The sequence below is a fragment of the Cupressus sempervirens genome, chromosome 10 (genome assembly GCF_028749045.1).
Source record: "Cupressus sempervirens isolate cs-2001-9-10 chromosome 10, ASM2874904v1, whole genome shotgun sequence".
In the NCBI taxonomy this organism is placed as follows: Eukaryota; Viridiplantae; Streptophyta; class Pinopsida; order Cupressales; family Cupressaceae; genus Cupressus; species Cupressus sempervirens.
This window is the reverse complement of record NC_143127.1, coordinates 803,454,946-803,468,329: the sequence shown is the minus strand read 5'-3', so window position 1 is coordinate 803,468,329 and position 13,384 is coordinate 803,454,946.

Genomic DNA, 13,384 nt, shown 5'->3' with positions numbered 1-13,384 from the left:
TTACATGTACTGTTCTTTAGATTAAATTTGAATTTTGCCTTACTTCCTTAATGCAATTATTCTTGGAATTTGATATATCCAAAAGATGAAATCTTATTGAGGAAACTGTTCGAACTCTTCATACTACGTTGTTATAATTTTCTCTCTAAAGACAGAGAGAGTATAAGTCTTCTTTGTCTTAACAAAAGGATCACCTATTCATCTCTTATTAGTAGGAGTTTGTGTACATAAGATATCAGGTTGTAGTCTTTTTGTACACCACTATGCAAGGTTGCATTTGCCATTTTCAAACAAAGTTAAATCAGGCAGTATCCTCTTTACCGTATGCCACGTACATGATGACACATAAAATTACTACAGTACTACATTTTTATTACTATCTTTTCTTTATTAATTTTGACTACGAGACTATATTAGATGGAATTTTATTAATATATATGTTGTATATTGTTTTTAATTTGAAGCATTTCTAAAAGCTTCTTTCCAGATTTCTTGTAGCCAATAGAATTTGTAAATGTTTTCCTCCCAAATCATTATTTGACAGTTAGATATAATATTCTCAAACAAGCATTAGCTACACTGAATCTATATTTCATTATTTGATTAGTCAATGTATATTACATAAACTCCTACTAAACTATCAAGGTACAAAAATCTGTTTTACATATATCTCAACCTCCTACATCTTGCCCAATTTTTAAAATAACCACTGAACATATGGCAGGAATTATGACGCATCGCATCTCTTGTTATACATATGTTCTAATAATTGTCTACTATTGGACCAATAAAGATGCACAATTCTTCTAATTATTATTTTTTCCCATTTACTATACATATCGATGAATCAATATTGACCCACTTGATAATATTTTAGTTCCTTTTTTATCGATTAAATGCAATGGACGGATTATTCAACATGCAATAAAGGGAACATTGAACATAATTTCTTTCCTTATCATATAATTTTTTTCTAGACTTGATCTATAACTTATCATCTAACATCTCTTTGAACTCTCTATCATTATTGATAATAAATCATAGAATATGATTAAATCTATTGATCAAATGTAATATAGACATTATCAACCTAAACTCTTTAGAAAAGAAAAGTTAACATCAAGTCCTTGGGGGATAACCAAAAAGGGATTCACCAGCATAAAAACCCATCAACCAAGCTAAAACGAAACCAGAAGCAAAACTACCAGTAAAAACTAGAAAAATGACAAAAACAAAACCAACTATTGAAAGCGTGAAAAAACTAACAAGTATTATAAAAGAAACATGTTGGCACCAAGAGCCAACCACCAGGAACAACAACATAACCATAGTAGAAACCCCACCATAGGAAACACCAGAGCACCACCAAAAAAGAACCAATCCCAAAACATAACCATAGTAGAAACCTTACCATAGGAAACACCAAAGTGCCATAAAAAAAGCACCAATCCCAAAACCCCAACCATCAGTGACCATCATTTATTAAACTCTTTGAGCTTCTCTAGGAAGGACATCTTCTTCAAAGGCCTAGAAGAGAGAACCTTGCTAGTAACCTGCTCCTCCTTCTGAGTAATCTGGACACTATCCTCTTTCCTCTCTTCCCTTCTCTTTTGTTTCAACAATCTTTGGTTGCAAGATTTATAATGTATACAAGTGTATACACATCCACATTCAATCTAATGTTGCTCTTTTCTACATGAAGATGACTTAAATGATTGAAAACGTTACTATTAGTGTCAAATTAAGGTGCCTAATTAACTACTACTATTATGCAGTTAATAATAAAGATACTCTAAATTTTCAAAGACAATACCAAAAATCACATGCAATAGTAACCCAAAATAATTTTTGAGAAAAATCTTTTTAGAAATTAGCTCAATGCTTTCTTCTATTCAAACAAATTACATCATATTCAAGAACCCATTTGCCATGTAATGACCACTTCAATGACTTTCAAATGCTACAACTTTGGTATATTTGGAAAGGCTATGCATCAAAAAGGACTTTGCTCCTGACTTTCAAATAGTATTTTCAGTTAAAAATGCAATATGAATCCTTTCTAGAATGCTAAATTAATGCACTCTTTCTTAGAGCTCTCAATCTTTTTTCAGTTCATTTTTTACTGCCAATAAACTAGCCAAGAGTCACTTTACACTCACACACCCCAATGCTGGGTGTAAACTTGAATGAATTTATTAATAAAGCTTGATGATCGGGATTCTTGTTGATTGAAATCCCCAAACTTTCTTAGACCAAATAATTTTGATGTCTGAATTGTTGTTTTTCCTTTCATCTCATCTTCTACACATTATTACCAAAAATCAAGCATTACTAGAGACAATTAGAATATTCGTGTCTGTTGAGAGCTGAGTGACAACAATGTTAAGTAAATAACACAAAATTTAAAGCACATGGACTTAATAGATTATTTGATTTAGACTTAGTTAAGCTTAGTGTTTGTTAATGCTAACCTATGCTGAATTTTGAGCACTTTATTTGTATAAATATGAAAATGTTGATTTTTGCTACGATAATCCCATGGCTCAGAAAATTGGATATGAAGTGGCTCTCATTTAGTACCAACTTCAAGCCCATTAGTTTTTGAAGCCTAATTGGGTGAAGTAGCATCACGAAGGATTTGTCCACTTTTAATCGATTTACCTTTGACTAAAATTGTAATCATGTGTCATTTAGTTATGTGAAGTTAGCGAAGAAAGTAAAGTTTCAATTATACTTTTTCATCTTAGGGATTTAAGTTATGGAGTATATTAAAAATTCTAAAAGTAATATTTAAATAAAGTTTTGCTATTGGAATGAGGAGACCTCACATTGGATGTGGATTCACCATTAGGTTGGTAAAAACATTAATGTTCATGGTCTTTTGGACATAGTTTTTGTTTAGTATGCAATATTATCATTTTGAACAATGAACAATTATATTTCAGTCTTCATGGAATAAATGAGCTCGGAGTGAGGAAAATGCCCAATCTTTGTTTACATCCAAACCTCCATTTGAAATAGTAGGGATAACAATGCCAACATCCTATATCAACAAAAAACAAGGTTCACTAGATTTTTCTCCTTATTTCAAGAGTTTAATTTCATTCTATTTCAATAATAAGCATGTGACATAGTTTGGGTTTACGATAATTAATCTTGAGGTCATAGAAAATCAATATCCTAGTGAAAAGGATAATCCTCAATGTAAAAGAAGGTGTACGCTTTTCTTCTTTGGAGACTGGTCTAGACCTGACATTCCTTCTTTTGACTGAATTTAATAGTTTGAAGAAGTCACACTATTGGTGATATAAACCTTTATTTAAGAGAACAATGGAGAAGAGGAAAACCTTTTCGTTTAATTTTGTTTCCTATCTTCTAAAGGTTTTGATACAATCTTGTCATTTTGTAGGAATTTTTTTAGTTGTATATGCCCATGTTGCATATGCATCACACTTGTGGTGGAATTTTTCTTCAAGTTCATCAAAGATCCTTTCCATGTAATGGAATGGTTCACATCACAAATCTCTTTCTCAAAAAATAATAAATTAAAATGCTAGATTGTTCAATGTTCCTTTTTTAAAAGATTCTATGATAGACTAAGATCTCGAGGTTATACATTGACATATTTGTAATATAAACTTGTATGTGAATGAAAATAGTACAAACTTCAAGGCTATTTGAAGTATGTTGGTGCCAATAGTTTATTAAAAATTTATTTTGTAATTATTAGCACTCCTCTTTATAAATTAAATGATATGGGCTTAATTTATGTTTTGCAAGTTTATGCGATCAATTTTGGTATGCATTGTCTGGTATTAGTATTGATCTTGTATTCCTAGATTGATTTTGTATTTTATATTTAAAATTCTTTTGTCATGCCCTGAGAATGAGCTATTACACCCACTTTTAAAGTACTAATTGTTAAATTACTCTCAGAGTTCAAGCAAAGTTTGGAGCTCACCCTTGCAGATTGGGGACCATCTTTGATTTAGTTTGGCTTCTTCACTGACTCCGGAGCTTCGCTGATTTCCCCGACGGTCATCACAGATATTCCTAGTTGGCTTACTATTCCTCTAAGGAGGTTTTGGGTTCAAACTCTAGTCATAGGTCTCATTCTTGGTACGCCCAGGCCTCTGCCCTCTTGGGCTCGATTGGTATTAGTATGGATCGTCTTCCCCCCTTTTAGTTTTCTCTGGATGCTCCAGCCCATATTCTTCCACCTTAGCGGGAGTTGAACAAGCATGTTAGACCTTGACATCTACAGACAGTATGTAATCACGACTTGGAGGAATCCCCTAGGTGGGCTTCGTCTGTGTATGGTCTTCTATGTTGAGCACTTCCTTGATATCCAAGAAGAGATCCTCCTATGCCCCTGGTACCTCACTCATCGTTGGACTCACACTCTTCACATCTCCTTGGGATCCTTTAGAGTGGGATCCCACTAGCTACATAATCAGACCGATCACCAGATCGACAAGGAGGAACAAATCTATCACCTTTGCCACCTTGGAGAGGTTGAGACCGAGTCTCAATTTATCTTTCGTTGCCCCATTTACTATGAGATCCGAAAGAGATTCTACTGTCTATTCAGAGAGTGCCAGTCTCTTCCCTCATTTTTTAGATATATCGACTAGCATTGTCTTGCACTTTACCTTCAGGAGACCATGTGGCTTCGTGAGCACACTCTATAGCTCCATCTTTGCTTGACACTGACCCCTACGCAGCTCATCACCTCCTTTTTCAATCCTATAGTTTCTGCCTAAGGATTGAAGTGACCTCTCTACAATATCTTGATTCACACCAGATCTATGAGACCCTGCAAAGATCACACTCGACAGCGCCTCTCTACTACCACTACTTCTTGTAGGCCTCAGAGGTGACCTTCCAGAGCACCTAATTTTCTAGTGCACACCTTTCCATTCTTGACTACTTCTCACTTGTAAGGAGTTCTTAGTTGTTGCTCTTCCTTCCCTTGGTTCTTTTGTTGTTTTGCTTTCACGCTCTTTCCACGGACATCGTTTGGTGCTCCCCCTTGTTGAGGTTTTCCCTTTTGTATTGTTTCCAGTCTCTTAGACCCTTGTTGGTCTCCTATTGGACATTAATAAATTTATCTTATCTTATCTTATCTTATCTCTTTCTTGAATTCATGGAAATTATTGTCACTTATTAATCATAGTATTTCACCTTCTACGAAAATAGAGAAGATTTGTAGTCACAAATAATATTAGTTTTTATATTTCCATGCATTTTAATGCTATACTTTTTTAGGACCTACATAAGATACAAACTCTATAAAATGCTACTCTGTAGCAGACTCCTTTCTACGATCATACATGTTTGTAGACCTACACTTTTGTAATATTACTTTTATTATGCAAAGCTTTAATTATACTTTCAAATCAAATACCTATCAGCATACCCCTTGCACCTCTTTTGGGTGCAAGTGCTAGTAAGTAGGATATTGATTCAAATTTCTAATACTAAGGGAAAAAAAACTTTAAAAACACAAATGCTCTGTAGTGAGTTGATCAATCAATAAAATTTTAGAGTTCTAACTTAAATTTAATTAGAAATATATTTCTTTGTAAAGTTCAACTTTGATTATAATCTCAAAATGGATTCATTATCCTTGATATGGAATTAATTATTTGATCAATGAGTTTCTTTTATTCAAAATATAGTAAAACTTATTTGTTGTGATTGAGTAATAAACACAACAATTAACTGTTACCTACTATTGGATTTGAACCAATAACTCTCACCGTATAAAAGCAATATTGTAACCACTAATGCTCTAGGCAAGGTGCCCATAAAATTGTAGGGGAGTGGAGTGTTAAGAGTTCTAGCCCAATTAAATGGTTGGGAGGCAACCCTGCAAGAGCTAACGATGAGCAAAGCAAACAACTTCATACTTAGAATATTACTTTAGACCATTGGTCTAGTCAATAAATTCCTTTGCATTAATATTTCTCAAAAAATGTGGGGACTTCAATCTTGGTTCTCTTTTTAATCATGGAAATAGCCCTTGAAAACCTATCCTCCTTAGGATCCCTAGATGTTTCTAGGGCTTCGTGTTAAACATGCCCTTCTTAGAATTCCTCCCCACTTTTGTCTCTTACTGCAATATTCAATCCTTCGTACAACTCCCCTTGCAATGCTTGCACTTGTCTCCAGAGAGCTCCAAAATCCTTTTCCGTTACACATCTAGCCCTTATGCCAAAATTCTTTCATGGAGGCATTTTTGCACTTATCACTTAAACTAACAACCACAATCCTGGTACAAATTGCCTCACGTTCAATGATTTGCCTACACACTAAGGAACTTCTTCTTTGATACCACTTGATGAATATTACTCCCCTTAATAACACAAATATACGACATAATAGAGGAATAACAACAATTTACAAGAACAAAGAACTAACTTTCTATTATCTCCAATAAAATAGAATTACAACATTTAGAAGTATGACATGCACAACCACATGGGAATTTTCCTTACAATATTGTGTAGGTCAGAGCTGCAATGCACCCCTCAGAACTATTCTAGTCAAGCCTACATGCCTTCTCTATATAGGCAATTTTTAGCCACCCGAGACTAGAAATTTTAACCTTGAACTTTGAGGTTGATCATCCCTAAGATATTATTATTCTTATTTTATTGCATTAGAATAGGCCCTAACAACTTTTGAAACTCAAAATAAATTTTGAAAGAATTTCATTTTTGTCAATTTCAAGTAGCGCACATTCAGAGACCATAACTGATCGTCAGTTAACCTGATAGGATATTATAATCCCATTTGGAAATGGTGGGAACTTCTTTACAATACTAAATTTGTGCAAGATCAAATTAGTCAAGGTTTGACTAATTTTTGGAGCCTCTAAAGTCTTCAAAACTGAGTTCAAATTTTATGTACCCTACTACCAATACCAAAAAAAATCAATACCTTCAAAACTAAACTTGATCTAGCAATAAAACTTTACTAGCAGGTTGGTATGTCTAAAGTGAACCCCTAGGGAAGAAATTAGGACATTCTAAGCTCCAACGACCAACTTACTAAAAATAGAAAGCTTTCATAAATAACAACTTTACACTGAGATAACCCTCATTGACAAGACAAACTAAATAATATTTTTGAGCAATGCAAGATTTCCCTTACACCCAAGATGCTCTTGCATCAAGTGGATTTGTTGAAGTATATATTAGAGGTGGAAGAATTCTTAAAGCCATGCAATAAACAAATGTGTAGAACCAAAAGCGCAAGAGAAGTCAATCATCATCAAAATGGATTATCATTTGTCAGCAAGTCGAGCACCAAACTTGAAGAGAAGAGTTGCAATGTCTTTAGGGTTTGGTGAATCTATTGATTTGGGAACCAACAAAGCCCTTGAAGAAACAATCAAGAAATTATCAAATTTTACTATAGTAACCCTTCTACAAGTATTTGTAATAACCACTTTGCAAGTTCATTTGCATTTATGCATTCCTCCTCATACACATTTTATTGATAACACTATATTCTTTTCTGGTTAGAGGTTCCCTTTGTAAGATGGGTTTTGTCAAGGTTGGTTTGAGACTCAAGAATGAATAATAGATGGAAAAAATGCATTCATGTGTTGAAAAGAAAAGGTATTTTTTTACATAAACACTATTATACAATTTTAAAACAAAATTTTGACCTTAATTACATGCTTACTATGAATATTACCATTCAAAGAAATTAACTGTCAATTTTGTCTTCCACACTAGATCGTAGCTTCTAGAAGTGCTTATAGGAGCTCCGTGTGAGCACTACAATACAAATTAACGTTACCAACACAAATAATCAATAAATTACCATATATTTATAAATTTTTAGGTTGTAAATAATTCTAGTATTCTCATTTAATTTAATTAGTAATAAGTAATAAAATTACAAAAGCCTTCTCGTTAATCAAGTTCCCATAGGCTAAGGCAACAATTTAATAAAAGGGGAGGAATGGTTTCTGAATCACAGAAGTCCCATTTTTCAATTGTTGATGGGGTCATTTTAAGTTATACATGATTTTACTTGGTGACTTATTAATAGAGTAATTTCTAATAAATAACAATTTGAACACTTAAGACAAGTCACCTAGAAGCTAGAATTTATAGAGGAGTTCTTTTTTGTTTTTGTTTTAGAGTCTTTTATAAAGAGGGACAATGGCGATTTAGAAGGACCATTATGCATCTTGGTATTTTATAATTTCTTTTTTGCAAGAAACATCTTAGTATTTTCAAGATGAATCCTCTAGAAACTCTAGACTTTGGATGAAGCTTGGGCTCTCATGAAGTCTCCTCTCAACCATTTACAAGACAAGAAACACCATGTTGTATGCAATTTGAAGTTAGTAATTGATCTATCCACACATAAGGATTTGTGTTCAATTCAACAGTTATTGGTTTTTCCAAATATCTTAGAGGGAAGCAATTTCACATTCAACAGGAAATCGACGCATTAAGTAGGAATCATAATTGGTGTCTATAGTTTGATATTCATCATAGATGAGAGAAACATCGGTGACAGTATTTTTCAAGTGTGTAATAAATCCCTATATTTTATTTTACTATAATCAAATCCTAGACTACCAAGTTTTTAATTTATAAATATTTTCCATTATATTACAAATCCAACATTAATTGTCATGTGCAATTGTATGGTAGCATTTGGGATCAAGGATTGTTTATGCATCTAATTCATCTAATAAACATGAAAGTAAAGACATGCATGAAAATGGACAACACACAAATTTGGTAACCCAGAAACCCTCCAAAATGAGAAGGTAAAACTGGGGTGGGGATGACACCCACAAAATATCACTGCAACAATGTGTAATTATTCAAGGTTACAATGTTTGACCACTTCTAATGGTTTGCCCTATGAAAGGCATGTCCTGTTAAAGACTTTACACCCTGTTAAAAGTGACCTAGTTAAAGGATTTCACTACCTTGCTAAAAGTAGGCCTGGTTAAAGGACTTTTGTACATTCACTTGGAATGCCACCCTGTTAAAGGATTTACAAATGGCTGCTAGGCCAACCTAAGTCCATAGGATTTCCATATCTAATACAATTGCTAGAAAGTATTAGAAAGTCTTTGACCTGATAGCTTTGCAATCTTCAATTGCTAATTTCAGATCCTTGTTCTGCTCTATCACTGATACTCTGTTCTTCAACAACTAGATTCTACTATGTTTCTCTATTCTTCACTAAGTCTTTTTACCGTTCTGCACTTCACTATAATTCACTCATATACTTATTTCTCGCATATCCTCTCTCTTGCATAATGAGGCTTTGTTCTCCTTTTAAAGATTTCAAAGACTTAGGGTTAGGTATGAATCTACGATCAATATTAAATCTTCATTTCTCGCTCATTTCTTGCACTTTTCCTATTGGTTGCATGCCTTCTCAATTTTTCTTATTGGTTGCATGCTAATTGCATAGGTAATGCAAAATATTCGATCTTATCTTCAAGATCCTTCGAGATTCATCCTATGTTGGCTCCAAAAATGGTTTATGTCTGAGTTTGTGAAGAAACAAACTCATATGTTGATTATGTGTTACTCAACACATACTAGTTGCTGATGCTCAACACATATAGGAAAACTGGCTCACTCGGCTACTATAGCAATTATGTTTCACTCGGCATCTATAGTGAGTCGGCATCTATACTTTGCTTGGCACTTGAACTTTTCTTAGCACCTAAAGATTGCTTGGCACTTGAAGTTCACTCAGCACCTATTGAATTTTCTGGCTCGGATTACATTGTAGCTTGGATTTTGTATTATACTCGGCATCAACTAAAGAATTGGTTGTGTGTTGACACTCAATTGTCAAAACCAATCTGAGACCAACAATCTCCCCCTTTAACATGAGTGGTAAAAACACTTAACTAAACATTATAAATCTAATCTCTATAAGTATACTACACATTTTGTTTGACATATGTACAAGACTTCAAAAATTTATTCAAAATTTTATATACCTCAAAATCTTGTAACTCCCCCTGAGTTGATGTGTCATTTCCATTCCTGTAACCAAAATTCTTGTGCTAAATATGTCTCGTACTGATATATCTGATACTTTTTGCCTTGTCTACATTTTGTATTTGTTTGTACCCTGTTACATCCTCTTGCAGCTTTGCATCCTTTTGTATTTATTACTTCCTCAAAATGTGAATTTTGAATATCTCTCCATTTGGATATTCTTTATTACTTCCATCAAAGAATGTATTATGTAACCATTCTTATTCACATCTCTGCCAAAACATTATATCTCCCCATTCTTATTAGATACAATAATGAATTATATCCCCCATGAATATATTCTCCCCCTTTTTGACACTTATGTCAAAGGGTCCTAAGGATAAATAGAATACTTTGCCAAAAATGTTTTATTTACCTCCATAATAATCTTGAGAGAAGAATCTCAATTATCTAAAGCAATCTCCAATGACTTGTGCAGGATGGTTGTCTCTGTTGCAAGATGTACAAGGCCTTCTAGAGTAGAAAGATTAGGATCCTTTTTTAGAACATTTCTACATAGGCATGTTCCTTATGGAGTACTTCCAGATGTGAGGTAATGGAAGATTGAATTTGCATCAATTTGGCTTTAATATTGGCCTCTTCTATTGTCAATACAGCTAATTCTTTTTGTGTGTGAAGCGTAGCTACAAAATGCTTCTCACTCTGAGCTGGATCTTTGGGTAATTGATTGCTGAAAATCTTTAGGTTTCATTCCAAACTTAGTATCCTTTGGCTAGTTTCCTGCGTGAAATATGAGAATACATTCTCAAGTACTTTCTTCACTTTTTCAATCTTCTTCGCCAATTCAACTTGTGAAAGTGCTATTTCACTTGATACTTTCTCATTCACTTTCATCTGAAACTTCTTTTTTGACCATTCTAATAATTTAACACTAGTTTCTAGGTCCTTATTCTGTACCTGGTCCACAATATTGGACAACTGCTCCATGATGGGTTGGGTTTCATCAGGTACTTGCAAGCTGAATGCATCAAGAAATATGTCCTTGATTTCCACCAGTGCTTGCTTTTGCCTAAACTCATTTTTGAGTATTTCTTATCTCTTCCTCCTCTCTAGTGCCTCTTGCACTTCATTTATCTGTAGTAGGTTCATAGTTCTTGAGTCATAACTGGGTATGACTATTTCTTCATCAAGTGCAGGGTCTCCATAGTGAAGTACTCTTGCAACCTTGGTAGAGCTTGAGCCTGGTGCTGAAATCTGCAATGGTACTACATCAGTGTTTGGCTTCTTATTAAGAGTCCCCGAGGTAGGCAAGTTTGCCAATGTTTGTATTGCCTCCTGCTCCTTAGGGGTTTTCTCTTCTTCTTTCTCCTCTTCTCTATTGCCTTGATCAATAATTATAATTTGAGGAGGTGCACCTTGACTTTGTGCAGTAGGAACATCTTGCCCTATTTGTTCCTTTACTAGCTCCTCAGCAGTTGTTGTCACTTTTGTTGTAGAATCAACCTTAGCAATTTTGTCTTGTTCTTCTTGCTCTTTGGGTTGATTTGTTGTAGTTGTGGGAGGTTGTGAAGGTTGTTCTTGTGTGCTTTCCTTCTCCCTAATTAAATCTGCTACAGCTTTCTGCAACTCATCAACACTCACCAAAACTAGATTTGTACAAAGTTTTGCTTGCAACATAGATTGGTGAAGGATCTTTTTGAGATCCTCCACAATTAAAGGATTGATGTTCTGACCTGAGGTGTCAGGAACATCCTTTACAATTAATGTTTCTGCAACTGTTGTGTGTGGAGGACTTGGTGGTGGCAATTGGATGTCTTGGACACTCTGTTCTTCCTGTTGCTCTTCAGTTGTTGCCTCTCCACCATGTGTCTTCTCCACTATCTCCTCTTCTATCTCTTTTTCTTCTTCCTCATCTTTTTCTTTTTCTCCTTCCTCATCTTTCTCTTTTTCTCCTTCTTCTTCATCATTTCTACCTTCAAATGGGTCTTCCTTCCCTTCTTTCATAGTTTTCAATCCATATATTAATTTCCACATTTGTGTGGGCTTTTCGACAACATCTTCTATTTGGTTCTGCAAAATTTTGAAGGCTTTGTATTTGGTTGCAAATTTGCTCTCATGCTTCTTACTAGCCTTTGTTATTTGACCTTTAGTAAGGTCTAGCATTACATGAGCCAATGTAGACTCTCTTATTTCCTTTTCCATTTTGACACAATAATGCCATTTATTCTCAACTATGACCTTAGTTCCTTAGGCATTGAATTATCTAGTTCAAGTGGGGTGGTCTTGAACTTAGCCATTATAATGTAGATGGACTCTTCCACTATGTTTTGTTGTTCCTTTGACAATTTATTGAAATCTATGGTCTTTAGACCAGTTAAATCAGCATTGTCTCTAATATTATTACAAATGCTTTCCAATTTAGATGTGGCAGAATGGCATACCAATCTAAATTGTTCTTTATCAGACTCTATTCTCTCTTCATCTGATTCAGGAGGTGCAACATACTTTCTTCTCTTCTTCTACTCTATAGGTCCTCCTTGTTCTATTGCCTTTTGTTTTTCCTGCTCCTTTGCCCCTTGAGTTGTAGCTCTGGTGTTAGCCCTTGTAGTTGGCTTAGCTAGGCTTAGCTTTGTAGCCTTCTTCTTTCCCTTGGGCTGTGCAGCTGGTTGTTTTTGAACTTTTCTTTTCTTTGGTTGAGCCTTTGGTGCTTCTTGCTCGACACCCTCCTCCTTATCTGCATCTTCTCCCATACCTTGGCTTAAGGCAAGTGGCCCCTGATCTTGTTCTTCTTTATCACCCTCGGCATCTTCACCTTCTTCTTCTACTTCTTCTGCAGTACCTTCTCCAAATTTAGCTTTTAGCTTCTTAACAAGCTTGTCCTTTTTTTTCAAAGTGGAGGCAATCTTCAACTCCATAACCACTTTTGATCTCACCACGTCATAAGTTCCAAAATGTGGTGCATCCTTGTCAACTTCCTCGACCAATAATGCAGTTATTGTTGCTGATGCTTCATCTATGTTCATTTCATACCCAAGAGGTCTTAACCATCTCACTCTTGGTATGGCAGCTTGTATGTATGTATAGTCTATATCTACAAGAAAACATACATTATTTACATGTTTCTCTACTAAGGAAACTGGAATTCTAAGCCTTTGCTTCATTGTCTTCTTAAAGTCCTCAAAATAACTAGTCATCAAGGTCTCAAAATTAGCTCCCATCTACTCTATGCATTCATTGACTTGAGCTATGATTGACCTATCAGTTTTCCATGCAACTTTGCCAAAAGAAGGAAATTCATTCTAAACATAAAATAAAATACATATCAAAATGGCACCAAATTTGCATTGGGCTCCCTTTGTTCTCCTAATAGATGCTAGATTCTC